General features: G+C 42.4%; 1 long non-coding RNA gene across 1 annotated transcript in view; it reads left to right on the top strand.

Moving 5' to 3' along the window:
- Window positions 1-19,287, top strand: part of LOC119247611 (uncharacterized) — a 160,518-nt gene that overhangs the window by 73,420 nt on the left and 67,811 nt on the right. The window contains exon 2 of the long non-coding RNA XR_005125785.2: window positions 2,901-3,020. This is a non-coding gene — a long non-coding RNA (uncharacterized LOC119247611). The remainder of the gene's footprint in view (window positions 1-2,900; window positions 3,021-19,287) is intronic.

The following is a 19,287-nucleotide window of genomic DNA, read 5'->3' as shown; positions in this document are numbered from 1 at the left end:
GGTGAATAGGTGGCCAGGAACCTCACACTGGCAAAGAGGTCGGTGCAGTTTACATTTTCCCTTGGTGCCTCGGCATCAATTTGTCCCAGTGGTTTGTTTTTTTCAGTTTTCCAAATTGTTCAATTAGGGTTTGACTGTCTTTTGCCTGCTAAGTGAATACCATTCATCTTTTTAGTTTCCATGTTCTAACTTTGCCTCTATGTGTGTCAGTTTATGCACCACCTTAGATTTGCTCATCTCCACCAGGCCCCTGGGCCTCCTCCACTTGTTCAGAATGGAGCCCTAGAGGTAGCCACTGCCTAATTGTGGCTGCTACCTAATGGAGCCCTAGAGGTGGCCACTGTCTCCTAATTCTGCTGACTCACTGAAAGTCATGCTTTTGCACAAACTGCATTGTGTCTGCTGCCATTGAGTCCAGGTGATTTTGTTCCTCCTGATTCAAAGGAAACAAGGCAGCAGGGAGTAGGCCCTTGCTTCATCATCTACTGCTGCAAGGTGACTGGGTTCCATAACTGAGAAGTATCTTGTGGAGGGGGGGAGGGAACAAATGTCAGGGCCCTACTTGACCAGTGAGAGACTTTAGATGGGAAAGTGGAACTTTTTCTAGGAACAGGGTTCCACGAGTCCTACCTGGATGTGTCCTGAGTAATGGAGCAATTGTGTATGTTTTCTGTGAAGCTAGGACCAGTTTGACAGTACATCAATCTTGCATTTGCCTCTTTTCTTTCCCTTTCTTCTCTTACTACTTAAGGATCATATCCCTCAGTAATGTGCGAGTAAGTAAGTATCACCTCAGGCTATTTTTGAAGGAATCCTGGCTCAGCTGCCATATTGGTGGTGTATGTGGAAAACAAAACAAAAACAAAAAACCCTTGGGGAATGAGCAAAATTCAAACATGCTAATTTAGTTCTGCCATCTCAGAATTTAACTTTGAGATATATAATATATATTCACCTAAATCAGGGTTGATGAAACAGTTTTACAAGCTTTTTTGTCCTAGCTACATAATGTTTTTTAATCACATAAATTTTTAATGTGGAATTTTATCAAAGGCTTTTGTTGTACATGTAGAAGTGAATTTTTTCCTTTTCCATTGGCTTATATAAATAGAATTCTTAATACTTATCTACTTTTGCTGGGGTAAAACTTTCTTTATTCTAGTATATTACTCTTTTAAAGTTCTATAAGATTATTTTTTAGAAAGATTTATTTATTTATGCATACAAGAGCTGGGGTACAGGCCAGAGGTGCAGGGAGGGGGTGAAAGGATTCATCAGAGACAGAATGGGAGCAGAACAGGTGGATCTACTGAAATACACTGCTGAGGGGAGCAGCAGGTGAGAGAGGAGAGGTCTGCTGTGCCATGTGGGTTAGCTACTTGGCTGGGGATTGAACTCATGCTGCAGTGGCAGCTGATAGCTTCATAGTGCTGTGACTTAACCCCTTGTGCCATCAGGGAGGCTCCAAGATTCTTTTTTAATAGCACTTTTATTAGGATTTGTGCTAAAATTTGTAAATGCTGCTGTGCTAAATTTTTCTTTCTTATGAATATAATTTTGTTAGATTTACTATCACTTTATGCTTACTTTAGATTAGTTTTTGATTAACCAAAAATATAGCAAACATTTATGAATCCATTATCACCATGAGATAAGAACAATGTTTTTTTTTTTTTTTATAGAGGCATGTTTTTTTTATTTATTTATTTGTTTGTTTGTTCATTTTGTTTATACATGCACTGGGCACAGTCAGAAGCGCGGGTGGGTGAGAGAATTCACCAGAGCCAGAGCGGGGAGCAGAGCAGGCAGAAGGACCGAAGTACACTGCTGAGGGGAGCAGCGGGCGGCAGGAGAGGTCTGCGCGCCATGTGGGACCCTCCTCCGGTGGCCGGGGAGCAGCCGGGGATCGAACCGGCGCCGCAGAGGTCGCCGGCAGCCTCGCAACCCAGAGCTCAACCGCTGCGCCACCGGGGAGGCCCTAGATAAGAACAATGTTAAGAACAACTTACATCTTCCAACAAACTTACAATCTACTCCCATCCCTTCCTTTACTTGTAGTTAATAGCCATGTGATTTGTGTTTATCATTTTTTTGTGTGTATGTGGGTTACATACTCATATGTATGTATTTAGTTTTTAACTAGTTTTAGCTTTTAACTCTATAAAATGATATGTTCGGGGATATGCTTTTTTTTAAAAAAAAATCTTTTGCGGGCCTCCCTGGTGGCGCAGCGGTTGAGCGCTCGGTTGCGAAGCTGCCCGCAGCCTCCTCAGCATTGGTTCCATCCCCGGCTGCCGGCAAGGGTCCCACATGGCGCGCAGACCTCTCCTGCCACCCACTGCTCCCCTCAGCAGTGTACTTCGGTCCTTCTGCCTGCTCTGCTCCCCGCTCTGGCTCTGGTGAATTCTCTCACCTTCCCGCGCCTCTGACTGTACCCAGTGCTTGTATAAATAAATAAATCTTTAAAAAAAAATTCTTTCGCTAGGGTCCATCCATACTTGCTCAATAGTCAACAAATATTTACTAAAGGCTAATCAAATTAATTTGTATATTGGGGCTCACAAAATGGAGTCTGCCCCTGTGGCCTGGCCCATGTCAATTTTTTGACAAGAATACTTTATGAGTAACTAAGTCTTAGTTCTTACTCCTGGTTACTTAGTTCTTACTCCTGTAATGCCTGGTTATCATTCTTTTTACGAATGATAGCAGCTTTGGTGCGATTTAGATTAACTTACTAGGGGGTTACAAATGATGATATGCTAGCGTTTTCCAGTTTTCTTACTTCATTAGCTAGAATGTTTCTGTTACAAGAATATTACTTTCATTAACTCTTTTATTATCCAAAGGTGCAATTCTTAGAGGAAAGGATAAATGCTTTGCTTCTTTGCCTTTATTTACAGGTTTTCAAAGCCAGAGCATGGATTCCTTAGCGCTTACCAAAGGTGACTAACAAGAGTGTGGTGGATCCTCTTGGTTCCCTATCCAGATCCCTTCCCGGACTGAGTACCCACCCTCCTGTGGTGAGTCCTGCAGAATTGTTCTCAGGCAAATGGCAGTGGGCTGGCCTGGAAGGCAGCCATCCTACAGTGACTGTGAGTGCTGCAGACCAAATGGATGTGTCTCCCAAGATTCATATGTTAAATTCTAATGCCAAATGTGATATTTGTAGTGTAGAGCTCTCATGAATGAGATCAGACCACTTATCAGAGACCCCCAAAAGTTCCCTCCCTCCCTTCTATCATGTATGGCCCTCAGCAGAATCAGATCATGCAAGCATCTTGCAGCCTCCAGAACTATGAGAAATATATTTCTGTTGTTTCTAAGCCACCAGCCTGTGGTCTTCTGTAATAGCAGCTGAATGGAATAAGTCAGATTGACTCAAGTGAGGTTCCAAATGACTTTGAACCCTGCCTTAAGGTTGGAGAGGGGAGGAGTCCCTACTCTGTGGTATGATTCACTCTCCAGGGGCCAAGCTGGAGCTAATCCCTAATACTTGGTGCTGGCAGCCCCCAGGGTCTCAACATAACCGAGTGCAGGTGGTCTGCTTAACTTTCCAAAGGAAATGGAAGTGATTACCAGAATGGGCAGCCAGGATGGAATGGTAGCCAGGAGTATTGACTCATGGTGATCTGTGGAAATGACTAATAAAATAGGGTGTTTCTAGGGACAGTGATATAGAATTCCTATTGGCAATCAAGAGAGTATTGCTTAATAGATATAATCAGAAGAAATCAAGAAAAGCTAAACAGAAAGCTGGACCAGCTTGGTCCCTGCCTCTCACATGGAAAGCCATAATTCTTAACCCAATCTCTCTATGTCACCCGTGTACAAACCCAAACTCCATGGACAGGAGAGGCCAAATGACTATCAGGTGGTTCCTGAAGTCATTTCAGTAATACTTAGCACCAATGCAAAAGAGAAATACTCATGTCTTTCAGGGGCTCTAGAGTCTAAGTTGACATTGTTGCCTGGGACCAGCTCCATCATGGGAAACCCACGTCCCGTGTTAGTGTAGACTCTGTAGTTCAGGTCACAAAGATGGAGCTGAATGGAGAGAAGAGTGGCCCCTTAGGGGCCCAAGGATCAAAGGACTGAAGCTGAGTCCAAAGCTTCCTGGCAGTGGAATTGACCTCTCTATGAGTTGTTCCTTTACCCATAAAATAAGGTTCATGCTTCATGCCTGGTCCATTTTTTTTTTAAAGATTTATTTTATTTATGCATACAAGTGCTGGGGTTCAGGCCAGGGATGCAGGGGTGTGAGAGGATTCACCAGAGACAGAGTGGGGAGCTGAACAGGCGGATTGACTGAAATACACTGCTGAAGGGAGAAGCAGGCAAGGCAGGAGAGGTCTGCTGCGCCGTGTGGGTAGCTCCCTGGCCAGCGATTTAACTTGTGCTGCAGTGACTGCAGATAGCTTCATAGTGCTGAGAATTAACTCCTTGAGCCACCAGGGAGGCCCTGCCTTGTCCATTTTATAGGATTTTTGAGACATCAAGTGACATAGCAAGGGAGAGGGTATTTTATATTTGTCAAGTGCAACCCAAATGGAAGTTGTGATTATCAGTCCTTCCATGATGTTGCCTGTTCTTGAAATACACCTGAAGGCAAGCTGCTATTTTATCAATTTTATGTAACTTGATTTTAGGAGTGGATAAGACAGGGAAAAGTGAAACCTTTCACATTACTGGCACACCATATACTCCATCCTCCATTTCAAGACCCCAACATTGTAATATACTTTTTGTTAGCTTTTATGTGGCTGTAAGTTGAAACATTTTACTGTTTCCCTCTTTACCTTTCCTACTGGTTATCTCCATGTGTATTTGAAGTGCTTCCTCAAAGAACACATCAAGAACAAAGATTCTGCACTAATATTTCAATAAAGTATACTAACTTAGTTTGAGAATGGCCTTAGATTTACAGAAAAGTTGCAAGTATAGCATAGAGGCTTCCCTTAAATTCTGTATCAAGTTTCCCTGTTAAGATATTATATATATATATATATATATATATTTATATATGTATGTATAATATATATGTCACAATTTCTCCAAGTCCACAGGGTGAGGCAAAGGCAGACTTCAGCTCTAGGATGGCCAGGTCCATGTTGATGGTATACTAGCTCTGGAGAGCCCCTCCACAGTGTGGCAGCACCTATCACTGTCACTAACATGCTGCCTACTATGTACCATCTGTTCCAGCTCTAATCTCAGCACAGGACTCCTGTTATATTCCATCCAATCTTGACAAGCAAGTAAGAACATACAACTATTTTTGTCAATTATCAGAGTTTCTGGATTTTAAGAATTTGGACACACTAATAGGAAAAACCTTAGATCTTGGTGATAAATTCAATGATATGGCAAATCAATAGCCAGAAGGGCTCCCCCACCAAACCAGAAACCTTAGAACCCTAAATAGACGTCTAGATACCATGTGGATACGTACTGATTTATGTTCTGCACCTCATTTGATCAGCGACAATGGCATGCACCCTGCTATGTCACCTTCCTCACAGGATTGTCTGGGGGTTGGTTCTCATATTTCCTTCTCCAACACTATTCTCTGTCTGCTGATAGGATAGACCAAACAGAAAATTGTATTCCTTGCAGAAATACAAACACACTAGGAAGGAAAATCATGGTCATTTGTCATGTGTGGGTGAAACGTTGTCTCTCATTAGAACATTCACAGTTTAAAAACCATTCAATTTTTTTATAATTTTTTTAAAGATTTATTTTTTTATATTCCCCATACAATTGCACCCCCTCTTATTTTGACCCCAGTCCCTTCTCTCCCCACCCCCCCCCCATAGTGTGTCTCTGGTTTAAGGGTATAGACCAGAGGCGTGGGAGGGTGAGAGGATTCACCAGAGGCAGAGCAGGGAACAGAACAGGCAGATTGACGAAATACACTGCTGAGGGGAGCAGCGGGTGTGACAGGAGAGGTCTGCTTCACCATGTGGGACCCTTGCTGGCCGGCCGGCATTGAACTCACACTGCAGAGGCTGCAGACAGCTTCACAGCGCTGCGCTCAACTGCCTGCGCCACCAGGGGAGACCCAACCATTTGATTTTTGACATAGATCTGAACTCAGGTAACCACATGCATCCCTGCCTTCAATTCTTGTGAAGGTGCATTCAGGGCTTTCTCCCTTTTGCTTTCTTTCCTTTCTCCTTCTGTCCTAATTTTTTTCACTTTAGTTTTAGCCTCAAGTCTCCTGGGAAATCACTTTGTCCTATTTCAGGGGCACTGGGGTGTGAACTCAGAGATGTGACTTTTAATCATCATTCAAATGTTTTTCTTCGAATTTAACTTGATTCACCAGGCATCTTTTCCATTTCATGTAGGCTAAGTGTGGATGCAAAACAAAAGGATAGGGACTCCCCTGGTGGCGCAGGCAGTTGAGCACCACGCTGTGAAGCTGTCCGCAGCCTCTGCAGCGCCAGTTCCATCTCGGTAGGCCGGTGAGGGTCCCACGTGGCGCAACAGACCTCTCCTGTTGTGCCAGCTGCTCCCCTCAGCAGTGTGTTTCGTCAGTCTGCCAGTTCTGTTCCCCACTCTGTCTCTGGTGAATCCTCTCACCCTCCCGCGAATCTGGCCTGTACCCCGCTTCTTGTATAAATAAATAAATAAATCTTTAAAAAACAAACAAACAAACAAAAAAGAAAAAGTATAAAGTTGCCAGCACCCTGACTCTGAAATCTGATTTCACCTGCAGGCCTATGGGTGATGTCCTTTAAAAATGAATGCTTTCTGGTTAACTAGGGAATTGGCCACACACCCCTGTGCATTTCTCAACTGTTAAAATGCTGATGTTTGCTCCTATACTGATGCTGATTGGAATTTAAGATAATGAACTTGGGGGAAGAAGGAGAAGTGTTTGGTAAGGTGGGTTGTTTTCAGAAAAGGTGGGCAGGCTCTTTATCCTTTACAGAGTCCACCTAATCATTCCTTTGAAAAGATAATGGAGATCACCCTGGCTCTCTGCTCAGCACCTTCTGTGAACCTTAACCTGCTCCCTGTGCCATCTCTTCCTTGTCTCTCTATTATGTTTCTCCATGTTTCTGATCGATAACTCAGCTTTCCCTGTTCCTATATGAATTTTGCATGAGAAAGTGAAAAATGCTCTCTTTGACCTCTTCCTACTCTTCCTTTCCCCTTCATTTTATTATCTTCTGCTGTTGTGTGCTGTTGCCTGCAAGTTTACACACCCAAGTTGTAACAGGAGGTAGTTTCTAAATATAATCAACATTAGATCTTTGACTTTCCATTAAGTTATTCTTCATGTTTGCTGTTGCGTCCCTTTGGCTTACCCTGTGATTGTAAATAGCATAGGTTTGATTTCTAAAGTTCATATTAGAAGTTAATCCCTTGGTTTTTTCCCTTGGCATTTCCAAAGGCAGGAAAGAATTTCCCACCTCTGGAGTCCTACTTTGTTGCAGGTAAAGAATTTAGCAGCTATGGGAGTGATAATTAGAGCCAGTAATGATTTGACTGACCCACCCCAGGCACTTAATTGTACAGCAAATCTCTCTTTCATGTTGTAAGATAGTTAGAAGTCCTGTGGGTTAGAAGTCATGGCCTCAAAGTCAGTGATAAGGCCATTTAGCCCAAGTGAACTTTGCACATAAAGATATATGTAGTGAGCTTTAAGAATTATTTTGAAAGAGTTTTAAAATAACTTCCCTGTTATATATTGGCATGAAGAGGCAGTTCAGAAGCTGATGATCTGTTTTGGCTCTAGTGTGGCAGGACATGTTGGAGACCCTTGGGGTCTGAGGGGGAGCACAGTGGTGTTCTCGTAGAACATCCCACAGGGGACATGTGTAACAGTTGTGTGCTTACTGTCTGGTGTGCACAGAAAGTCAGACAGGGCTACACGGATTTGGTTATCATGGAAAGAGCTTTATTGTGAGGCCAAGCAAGGAGGTAGGAGTGTGGCTCAGATCCATTTCCCTGCCCGTGATGGGGCTCAGGTCTTTAAAGGCAAGGAGAAGTCAGGGCTGGTCACGGACAGAAGGGAGGTAGAGTTCATGGTGTACATGCATACAGGCTGTTCTTATTGCTTATGGGTCACATGTTCATCTTTGGGGCTTAGCATGTAATCCATGGGGGAACCGGAAAGTCCAGATTTCATAGGGTCATGGTAGGCCAGTGCCCCAGTAGTTATACTTGCATTCTGAAGTCTACTTTCAAAACAATTTATTAATTCCTATTTCAACTAGTTTTCCCTATTCAAGCCCACTGCCTCTATAAAGTAAGCAGGAGGGGTTTCTGTGAAGTGAGCAGGAGGGAGAAGGAATAAATGGGAAATGGGGAATCCTGAGGTAAATCTTTTGCACAACAAGTTTTGACCACTTTTTACAAAATAAGCTCTGACCACAGTTTCATGCAGAACTGGGTTCCACCAGCCCACTCCTTTCTTAGTTCTATTTTTTGCCCTCAACCTCAGTGCCATCTCTGAAATGTCTATGCAATCTGGTCTCCTTTTCCTCCCCAAGCTGTCATGTCACACTGCTGTCATCATGTCTCACTTGGGTTCATTTGTGCACTTGCTTCTTGGAGGATCAAAACCTACTTTTTCTGTCCCTGGGAGTAGGTCGTTGTCTAAAATACAAATCTAGACTTGGATTTAACTCTGCCTGAAAAACAGATACCCACAGCATGCTCATGGGCTCATCTTAAAGTTCTTCTACTGCTTCCCTTATGTGAAAAAAGCAGAGACTCCATGGCAGCCTTTGTCCTCCTGTCTCTCCGCCTGGACACAGCTGAGGATAAGCGGCATGCTCACAGCGCCTGTCTCCAAGGGGCACAGAGGAGAGGGAGCGTGTGGCAAAACTCTTTTGCCATGTATGTAAAAGCCCTCGGTAGGGTGTCATTTAATAGAGTTAAAACTTAAGTCTCTGCACTTTGCTCAGCTGGACAATGGTGGGGGACACACAATAGAAAACAAAGGGAAACCGATAAAGTTGCCATGGGAACCTGGCCACAGGTCCATATGACCAGGAACGCTGAAACAAGCAAACAGAACCAGGCAGACCATCTCCTGTGGGGAAGGTCCACTGAAACGGGATGTCAGCAGACAGCATCCAGCAGAGACTGAATCCACAGTCATGAAAAGCCCATGAAAACAGGTTATAAAAGGGACTCCCAAGTCCTTCTACCCACACAGATATTTCCATCTCACCCCCTGCTCCCTTGCAGGGTATTTCAATAAACCCACCTTTCCTATTCTCCACTCTGTCTCTGGTGAATTCTTTCACCCTGGTGCCTCCTGCCTCACCCCAATATTATATCACCACAACCCATAGTGTATTGATAATTTTGATATTCCTCCCAATGGGGAGGGCAAGAGAGCACACCCTTTACCCCCATCCATTTTGGAACAGTGGCTCCAGAAGGAGAGAGACCCCCAGTGGGATTCACAAAGGGTTTTTGCCATCTGCTTCTGGGTCTTTCTGTTACTACTGCCACCATTGTCATTGACATCCTGCCAGGGGGCAGGTATTCCTTCCCCAGAGCTCCAAATCACACCAGAAGTCTCCTCTTTCAAAAATGCCTTCTTAAGTAAGTACAAAGGAGCAAAGAAAAATTCTGACTCATTATTTTCTGTTGTTGTTGTTTCCCACTCTGTCTTTTTTTTATAATAAATTTTATTTTTATATTCCCCATACAATTGCAACCCCCCCATTCTGACCCCAATCCCTCCCCTCCCGCCCCCCACCCCCCAAAAAGTGTCTCTGGTTCATAGTTTTTTGTTGATTTTGATTTTCACTTTCTTATAGTTATTCTTTTTCCTGGTCCCTTATTTAAGTTTTCTAGATTCCTGCTCTGAGTGAGACCATCCGGTATTTTTCTTTTTCTTTCTGGCTTATTTCGCTGAGCATGATCCCTTCCAGCGCCATCCATGTTGCTGCAAATTGCATGTGTTTATCTTTTTTGAATGCTGAGTAATATTCCATGGTATATATGTACCACATCTTCTTGATCCAGTCATCTATTTTTGGGCATTTGGGCTGTTTCCAAAGCTTAGCTATTGTAAATAATGCTGCTATAAACATAGGGGTGCAGGTGTTCTTTGGAATTGATGTTTCTGTGTCCTTTGGGTAAATACCTAGGAGTGGAATTGCTGGATCATGGAGGCTCTATGTTTAGTAGGTCCAGAAATCTCCACACAGCTCTCCATAGTGGTTGGACCAGTTTGCACTCCCACCAACAGTGCAGAAGAGTTCCTTTTTCTCCACACCCTCGCCAACATTTGTTGTTGCTAGTTTTTTTAATATGTGCCATTCTCACTGGTGTAAGATGGTATCTCATGGTAGTTTTGATTTGTATTTCCCTGATGACAAGTGATGTTGAACATTTTTTCATATGCCTGTTGGCCATTTGCATTTCCTCTTCAGAGAAGTTTCTTTTTAGCTCTTCTGCCCATTTTTTGACTGGATTATTTTCTTTGTTGTTGCTGAGTCTCATCAGCTCTTTGCAGATTTTTGTGATCAGTCCTTTATCATTAGTGTTGTGTGCAAAAATGTTCTCCCAGTTGGTGGGGTTTCTCTTTGTTTTTGTTATTGTCTCTTTTGCCGTGCAGAAGCTCTTTAATTTGATGTAGTCCCAGCTGTTTATCTTTGCCTTCACTATCACTGCTTTGCGTGATATGTCTGTAAAGATGTCTTTGATGTGAATATCACGTAGTGTTTTGCCTATATTTCCTTCTATGTATTTTATGGTTTCAGGTCTTATGTCTAGTTCTTTAATCCATTTTGAGTTGATTTTTGTGTGTGGTGTGAGGTAGTGGTCAAGCTTCATTCTTTGCATGTAGTGACCCAGTTTTCCCAGCACCATTTATTGAACAAACTTTCTTTGCTCCAATGCATAGTCTTTGCTCCTTTGTCAAAGATTCGTTGACCATAAATCTGTGGGTTTATTTCTGGATTTTCTATTCGATTCCATTGGTCTGTATGTCTGTTCTTGTTCCAGCACCATGCAGTTTTGATGATTATGGCTTTGTAGTATAGTTTGAAGTCTGGGAGTGTGATGCCTCCATTCCCTTCTTTTTTTTTCAGGAGAGCTTTGGCTATTCGGGGTTTTTTGTGATTCCATATGAATTTCATCAATAATTGTTCTATTTCTTTGAAGAATGACGTTGAAATTTTGATTGGAATAGCATTGAATCTGTATATTGCTTTTGGTAGGATGGCCATTTTAATAATGTTTATTCTCCCAATCCATGAGCAGGGGATGTCTTTCCATTTCTTTGTGTCTTCTTCTATTTCTTTTAACAGTGTTTTATAGTTTTCTTTGTATAGGTCCTTTACCTCTTTTGTTAGATTTATTCCCAAATATTTGATTTTTTTTTGTTTCGATAATAAAAGGGGTGGTTTTTTTGATTTCTTCTTCTTCAGATTTATTGTTTGTGTATAGGAAGGCTACTGACTTTTGCGTGTTGATTTTGTATCCTGCCACTTTACTGAATTGATTGATGAGTTGAATTAGTTTTTCTGTGGAGTTTTTGGGTTCTCTATGTATATTACCATATCATCTGCAAATAGTGATAGTTTGACTTCTTGTTTTCCTATTTGGATTCCTTGTATGTTTTTCTCTTGTCTTATTGCTCTGGCTAGGACTTCCAGTATTATATTGAAAAGCAGTGGTGAGAGTGGACATCCTTGTCTTGTTCCAGATCTTAATGGAATTGCTTTCAGCTTTTCACCATTGAGAATGATACTGGCTGTTGGCTTGTCATAGATGGCCTTTATGATGTTGAGGTATGTTCCTTGTATCCCAAGAATTTCAAGGGCTTTTATCATGAATGGGTGTTTCACTTTGTCGAAAGCTTTCTCAGCATCTATTGATATTATCATATGGTTTTTATATTTCTTTTTGTTGATGTGTTGGATAACGTTGATTGATTTTCGGATGTTAAACCATCCTTGTATCCCTGGAATGAATCCTACTTGGTCGTGGTGAATTATCTTATGGATACATTGTTGGATTCTGATAGCTAGAATTTTACTGAGGATTTTTGCATCAGTGTTCATTAGGGAGATTGGCCTGTAGTTTTCCTTTTTTGTGTTGTCCTTGTTCAGTTTTGGTATTAGTGTAATGTTGGCTTCATAGAATGTGTTTGGTATTGTCCCTTCCTTTTCAATTTTTTGGAAGAGTGTGTGAAGGATAGGCACTAATTCATCTCTGAATGTTTGGTAGAATTCATTTGTAAATCCATCAGGTCCTGGGCTTTTGTTTTTGGGGAGGTTTTTGATTACCATTTCAATTTCGCTGCTTGTAATTGGTCTGTTTAGGTGTTCTATTTCTTCTTTATCTAAATAGGTGTTCTTTATAAATCTCTTTATCTAAATAGGTGTTCTATTTCTTCTTTATCTGATATCTTCTTTGGGTGATTGTAGAGTTGTAGGAATTTGTCCATCTCCTCTAGATTGTTGAACTTGTTTCCATATAACTGTTCATAGTAGTTACTGATTATTCTTTTGATTTCTGCTGTGTCCGTTGTGATTTCACCTCTTTCATTTATGATCCTGTTTATTTGTGCTTTCTCCCTTTTTTCCTTTGTGAGCCTGGCTAGGGGTTTGTCTATTTTATTGATTTTTTCCGAAGAACCAGCTCTTGGTTTCGTTGATCTTTTGGATTGTTTTTTTAGTTTCAATTTCATTTATTTCTGCTTTGGTTTTTATTATTTCTTTTCTTCTACTGGTTTTGGGGTTTTTTTGTTGTTCTTTTTCTAGATCTTTGAGCTTCGAGATTAGGTTGTTTCTTTGAGTTCTTGTTTCTTGATGTGAGCTTCTATTGCTATATATTTTCCTCTTATTACTGCTTTTGCTGCATCCCATACATTTAGGATATTGGTGTCCTCCTTGTCATTCAATTCAAAGAATTTTTTAATTTCTTCTTTGATCTCCTCGTTAGTCCAGTGGTCTTCCAGTAGTGTGGTTTTTAATCTCCATGAGGTAGCATAGTTCCTTGCCTTCTTATTATGGTTTATTTCTAGTTTGATGCCTTCATGGTCAGAAAAGATGGTTGGTATGATTTCAATCTTGGTGTATCTGTTGATGTTTGTCTTGTGTCTCAGTATGTGATCTATCCTGGAGAATGATCCGTGTGCGCTTGAGAAAAATGTGTACTCCGTTTTTTTGGGGTTTAGTGTTCTATAGATGTCTGTTAAGCCCAAATGCTCTAGGTCCTTATTTAGAGCTTTAGTTTCTTTGCTTATTTTTTGTCTTGTTGATCTATCCATTGTTGATAGTGGTGTGTTGAAGTCTCCCACTACGTATGTGTTTTCTCTGATGTCTGTTTTCAGAGAGGACAACAGTTGTCTGATATATTTTGGTGCTCCTTTGTTTGGTGAGTATATGTTAATGAGTGTTATTTCTTCTTTAAGTATTGTCCCCTTGATCATAATGTAGTGACCATTGGGGTCTCTTTTTATTTTTTTGAGTTTGAAATCTGTTTTATCTGATATAAGTATAGCTGTTCCTGCTTTCTTTATTGGTTCATTTGCTTGTAGGATTGTTTTCCATCCTTTAACTTTGAGCCTATTTTTATCTTTTGTAGCTAAATGTGTTTCCTGGAGACAGCAAAAGGTTGGGTTTTGTTTCTTAATCCAGGCTGCAACTCTTTGTCTTTTTATTGAAGAGTTTAGTCCATTTACATTTAGAGTTAATATTGACATGTTAGCATCTGTATTTGCCATTGTGTTTGTCTTTCCTTTGATTTTATTTATTTATTTTTAATAACTTTTTTTTTTTTTGCCTTCTTTCGTTGGTATTCGTCCCTCTGAGGTTCTGGCTTTAGCATTCCTTGTAGTATTTTTTGGAGTGGGGGTTTAGTCGTAATGAAATTCCAGAGTTTCTGTTTGTCTGGGAAGGTCCTTATTCTTTCTTCATAGAGGAAGGAGAGCTTTGCGGGATAGAGTATTCTTGGTTGGCATCTGTTTTCTTGGAGTCTGTTGGCTATGTCCCTCCACTCTCTCCTTGCCCTTGTAGTGTTTCTTCAGAGAAGTCTGATGTCAGCCTGATTGGTTTTCCTTTGAATGTTATCTGTTTCTTCCCTCTTGTCAGCTTCATTATTTTTTCCTTGTCCTGGATTTTTGGGAGCTTTACTATTATGTATCTTGCTGTATTTTTCCTTTCGTCGTGGAAGTTTGGTGTTCTTCTTGCTTCTTGTATATCAATTTTCAGCTCCTTCTTCACATTTGGGAAGTTCTCTTCAATTATCTCCTGGAATATTTTCTCTGTTCCTACATCTCTCTCCTCTCCTTCTGGAATTCCTATAACTCTTATATTTCCTTTCCTCATGGAGTCAGATAGTTCCCAAAGTCTTTCTTCGTTCTTTTTCCTTGGTACTTCTCTTTCCTTTTCTGTTTTGGTTCTTTTTATTTCTGTGTCTTCAAGAGTACTTATTCTTTCTTCCATTTCATCTATTCTGCTTTCATTGCTTTTCCCAGAATTCTTTAGTTCCTCCATTAATTCTTTGATCTCTTGTGTTTCTTTTGATTCCCTCTTTAGGGGCTCAATTTCATTCTTCTGACCGTTGTTTTCTCTCTTTAGGGGCTCAATTTCCTTCTTCTGATCATTGTTTTTCTTTATGAGTTCTGTTATTTTTTTAATCACGGCAATTTTAAATTCTCTTTCTGGAAGGTCAGAAGTTCTTCCCAGTTACTGTCGTTGCAATCTGGGGTGTGGTTTTCTTTTTGTGGTGTGCTTTTTTCCTGAGGAGTTGTTAGGTTGCATGTGGTTCTTCTACTCCCTACTGTCTGTTTTCTAATTTGTCGTACGCATTGGGACACTGTGTTGCTGGGACTGGCCAGCATCTTGGGTGAGCCTTCTCTGCTCCCCTCTGGGTCCTCCAGGAGCCATCTGTAGGTTTTAAGCAGTCTTTACTGAAGAAAGGTCCCTGTTCTAAAATGCCGAGGTGGGGACACACTCCCCTGTGTGCTTGGTTTGCCCCGGTGATGGGTTCCCTCTCCCCCTCTGTGTTTGGACTGCAGGCCAGAAGGCGCCTGGCGTGGGCGAGCTTCCCCGCTCACCTCTGGCTCTTGAGGGAGCCTTCTGCAGGCAGTCTTTACTGAAGAAATGTCCCTGTTCTAAAATGGCGGTGCGGGGCGCACTCCCTGCGTGTCCCGTCTCAGGTACACTCTTCTGTGCGCCTGGTCTGCCCCGGCTGTGGGTGCCCGCTCCCACTGTGGGCTCAGACTGCTGGTCTGAAGGGGCTTAGGGTGGGCTAACTTCCCAGCTGGCCACGGGCTCCTCCAGGAGCCTTCTGCTGGTTTCAAGCTGTGTTTTCTGAAGAAAGGTCCCTGTTCTATGGGGTGTTAGTGACTTTTTTTCTGGTCGCTAGGTGGTGCCAGAGATCTCTCCTATTGTTCTTGGGGAGCTGTTTTTTTCACCCCGTGGGACAGGGAACAGAGTGGGAATGGTAGGGAAAACCTCAACGGCTTTGGGGTGCTGTGTCTGCCTTGTGCCCCACCAACGTGGAGGACCCACACCCCGAATTTCGTGCCCCTGGTCTCAGTTCCAAAGCCCTCAGGTCCAGGGCGTGGGCTGTAGCCCAGTTCAGTGGCCGCACGAATGGCGCCTTTTGCACCGTGCTCCCGTGTCTGGGCTCCTGTTTTCTGATTGCTCAGTGAGGGACTTTCACGTCAGTGAGGGCCCCCGCGTGTCTCCCCACAAGCCTAGGTCGCAGGCGCGGGTACCTGGGCAGCCGCGATCCGCGTTTGCTTTTGAAGCGCGCCTCTTTTCCGCGCAAGCTTACCGGCTGGCCCGGGGCTGTGTGCAGGTCTCCAGAGTCTCTGTTGTTCTCTAATGGCGCCCGGAGCCGTTCGCTCACCTCCGTGGCGATTCCTGCAGGGTTCTCCACAGCTCCAGTTCATGGGGTGTGGTGGCTGAGGTAGTTCCTTTCCAGTCACAGTCCCACTTGATGCGTAATTTGTTCTTGTTGGTCATTTTAGTTTGTGTTTTCCCTCCTTTCTGTTGGTTGGAGAGTGCCAACTTTGTGGGTGGGGGAGGATAGCAGGGTTCTGCGCTTTCCTTCCTTCTAGTCCTCTTTTATGGAAACTTTCTTCTTCGGGTAGTTTGCTGGAGTCATCTGTTTATCTTCCGTGTCCCAGTTCTCACTGGGACCTGCCGCTTTTCCTCCCTATTAACTTTTTTTTAATGGGAGATCTTACTCGCAGTGTCTCCTCGCCGCCATGTTGCTCCGCCTCCAAAAAAAATCCCCACTCTGTCTTAATGAACATCCAGCTCTATCTTTTCAAATGAGATTGGATCAAAGACAACTGTTGATTTGTTCCAAGCTCCCTTAGAAAAATATTGGTGCTTCCAAACAGGACCTGAGTCTTTAAAATTCTACAATAGAGATTTATTGGTGACTCCTTAAGAAAATTTTTGAAGGGCAAAATAAACAGGCTTGAGAAAAAGCATTGGAAATTGCTACCCCTGTGGAGATCTGGCAGCCAGCCCTCTTGTAATTCTTCAGCCCTTCCAGAGAGGGATCCAGCTTCCCTCTCAAGTATCCCTGCTACTCTCTTCTCACAGCAGTGCCCCCGCACCATGCTCCCTTCTCAGCCCTGCTCCTGGCTTCCACATACTTTGCTTTGCCTGGAATGGTCTTCCTTTTTCTCCTTACTTCTCACTCATTTTCTCAGTCTGGGTGGGATGTCCCTCCTGTGACCAGTATTTCTGTGTACCTTGACTACACTACTGGGATTGTCCCATAATTTGTCTGTCTCAGATGCCACACTTCAGGGACCATGACCATCTTGCTTCTTATGGACTCTCCAATATCAGTCTGCTATCTGGTACACACCGGCTCAGTGCCTATTTTATCATATGAATGAATGGGAGAATAGCAGGGAAATAAACAGGGGTGATACGGGGTAGGGTATTAGCCAAAGGATGTGTTCCCAAGCCTCTCCCAAGCTCCTTTTCCCATAGGATTCCCAGGCTCTGTCTCTTGTCCTAATTTCCACATTCTGATCTCTTGAGGGTTGATCTGGCCCTGAAGGTAGTTTGTGGTTTGCGTTTGCTTCCTAGTTCTTCTCTTCGATGTGGGAGGCACTGTTTTCTTTCTCTAGCATTCAGGATGTGAATCCACCAGAGAGAGTTTCCTTCTCTTATAATAGGGAGAGTCTTCCCTTTTTTGTAAGGTTCAGCAGTCCTGTCACACTGCTGGATCTGCTATGGGAAGTGTTCCTTCCTTGTACTGCTACCTTTTCAGCCTGGGCCTCAAACTAAAGATATAGAACAGAGTAACCCAAGTTACAACCACTCAGCAGAACTACAGACGTAAGGCTTAGAACAGAGATGTCTGTTGTTAAGGGCATGGGGCTATTTGGAGATATTTGTTACCCCACCTTATTGCAGCTATATATGACTAGTATATTATCTGTAATTTGGGGAGTACAGACTCTTATTGACTCCAAAGTAAAGTACATCCTGAGGAACATAAAATCTTTGGAACCCCACTATCATCCATTCCAACCTCATTCAATTATTGTAGAGGCTGGGAAAGTGCTGTTACATTTCCCAGAGTATTTTGCAATTAAGATTTCAAATGTAATTTCAGCTCCATCAATTATTAAAGTTGTGTGAAGCCTGATTACAGAACAGAGTTGAGCAAAGCATTTATTTTTTTTAGCACAACTCTAGGTAGATCCTAGTAGAAACTTTCTGGTTCATCCTTCTGGGTTCTTGAATCATCAAAACATCAGACATGTGAGCAAAGGAAAAACAATCAATTTCATAACTTACACATGGAGAATATTTGCATTTGTAAATGCCAAAGAATAATGAAATGGAAAAGGAATATTTATCCTGCACTTAGGGAGCTGGGGCATCAAGGGAGGGAGGGGAGATCTCACATGACAGGCAGGGAAGGGCTTAAATTGTCCTCACTCTGAGAGAAAAGATAAGATTCTTAGACAAAGAGGACATATTCACTGATGAACCTCACATGGATGAAACCCTTAAACTACATTCCCTAGGGCATCAAAAAAGAGCAGTAATGGCTTCTCTGATTGAGAAAAAGTCATAATTTTAGGACCTGAGAAACTCTTCTTTTTTTTTAAAAAAAAAGATTTATTTATTTATGCATACAAGAACTGGGATGCAGGCTAGAGGTGGGGGTTGAGAAGATTCATCAGAGACAGAGTGGGGAGCAGAGAAGGTGAATCTACTGAAATACACTGTTGAGGGGAGCAGTGGGTGAGACAACAGAGGTATGCTGTGCTGTATGGGTATCTCCCCCGCCAGGGAATCAGCAACCTGGCTGAGGATCGAACTCGTGCTACAGTGACTGTGGACAACTTCATAATGCAGACACATAACCCCTTGTGCCACCAGGGAGGCCCCATGAACAACTCTTCTTACATTAGAAAGTTAAGGACTCGGGTAAGAACAGAGCTTCTCACCCTCCAGGGCCCTCACTGAACTTAACCCAAAACAATTTGCATTCCTTAAGTAATGGTAATAGAGCTCAGTAGGCTCATAGGGCCTTGATCGACCTCTATTTCCACCCCTAGGTGATGAGAGGCCAAATTTGGGCACATTGAAAAAGCCTGTCTGAGCCCTTTGGGTAGATGGACCCCACAGGTGCTTGGGCCTCTCATTTACTTTCCCTAGGGCACCATGGAAAACCCCAAGTCCCTTTTATTAGGCAGCAGGGCCATACAACTCTGACCCTCTTCCTCAGGTCTGGGCTATCTCTGCTAACAAGTTCCTTAAAAATAAACTCATAGAATTGATAGATTTGGAACAATTTTGGGCAGTGTTCCTTTAACATGGGTCAAATCTTAATTCATATGCAGGGGCACCCAACCCATTGCCTGACTTCCCCTTCCTGTCCCTGCCAAGAGTTACTCCAGGGAGAGGTCTTGGTTTATGTTTTCCTTTATGTTAAAATGACATGGATTCTATTCTTAGCATAGTATTATCAGTTACCAGAAAAATAGAAAACCCTGTACAATACTGATTTCAGATGTTGATATTAAGAGCAGAATTTCTCTTGCTACATCATCTCTTTTCAATCTTGAGCCAGAAAACCTCTGTGGAGGTGTCTTGTACCCCTAATACTAGCCAGTGGGACTTTTCATATTTTCCTGGCATTAATTATATCTCTATTTTATTTGTAATCAGAAAAAATGTAAATATGTGAAACTGTAAGCTGAGAAATAGAAATGAAATGCACTATCATAGGACAATGGGAAGGGAGGAAGAGAGAAATATGAATCTGAAAGCCTATTCTTTTTTTTCACTTTTCCAAGATTTATTTATT

The sequence above is a fragment of the Talpa occidentalis genome, unplaced genomic scaffold (genome assembly GCF_014898055.3).
Source record: "Talpa occidentalis isolate TD23 unplaced genomic scaffold, MPIMG_talOcc4v2.1 talOcc4.16, whole genome shotgun sequence".
In the NCBI taxonomy this organism is placed as follows: Eukaryota; Metazoa; Chordata; class Mammalia; order Eulipotyphla; family Talpidae; genus Talpa; species Talpa occidentalis.
The sequence above is the reverse complement of the archived record's forward strand: the minus strand, read 5'-3'. Positions and strand labels throughout refer to the sequence as shown.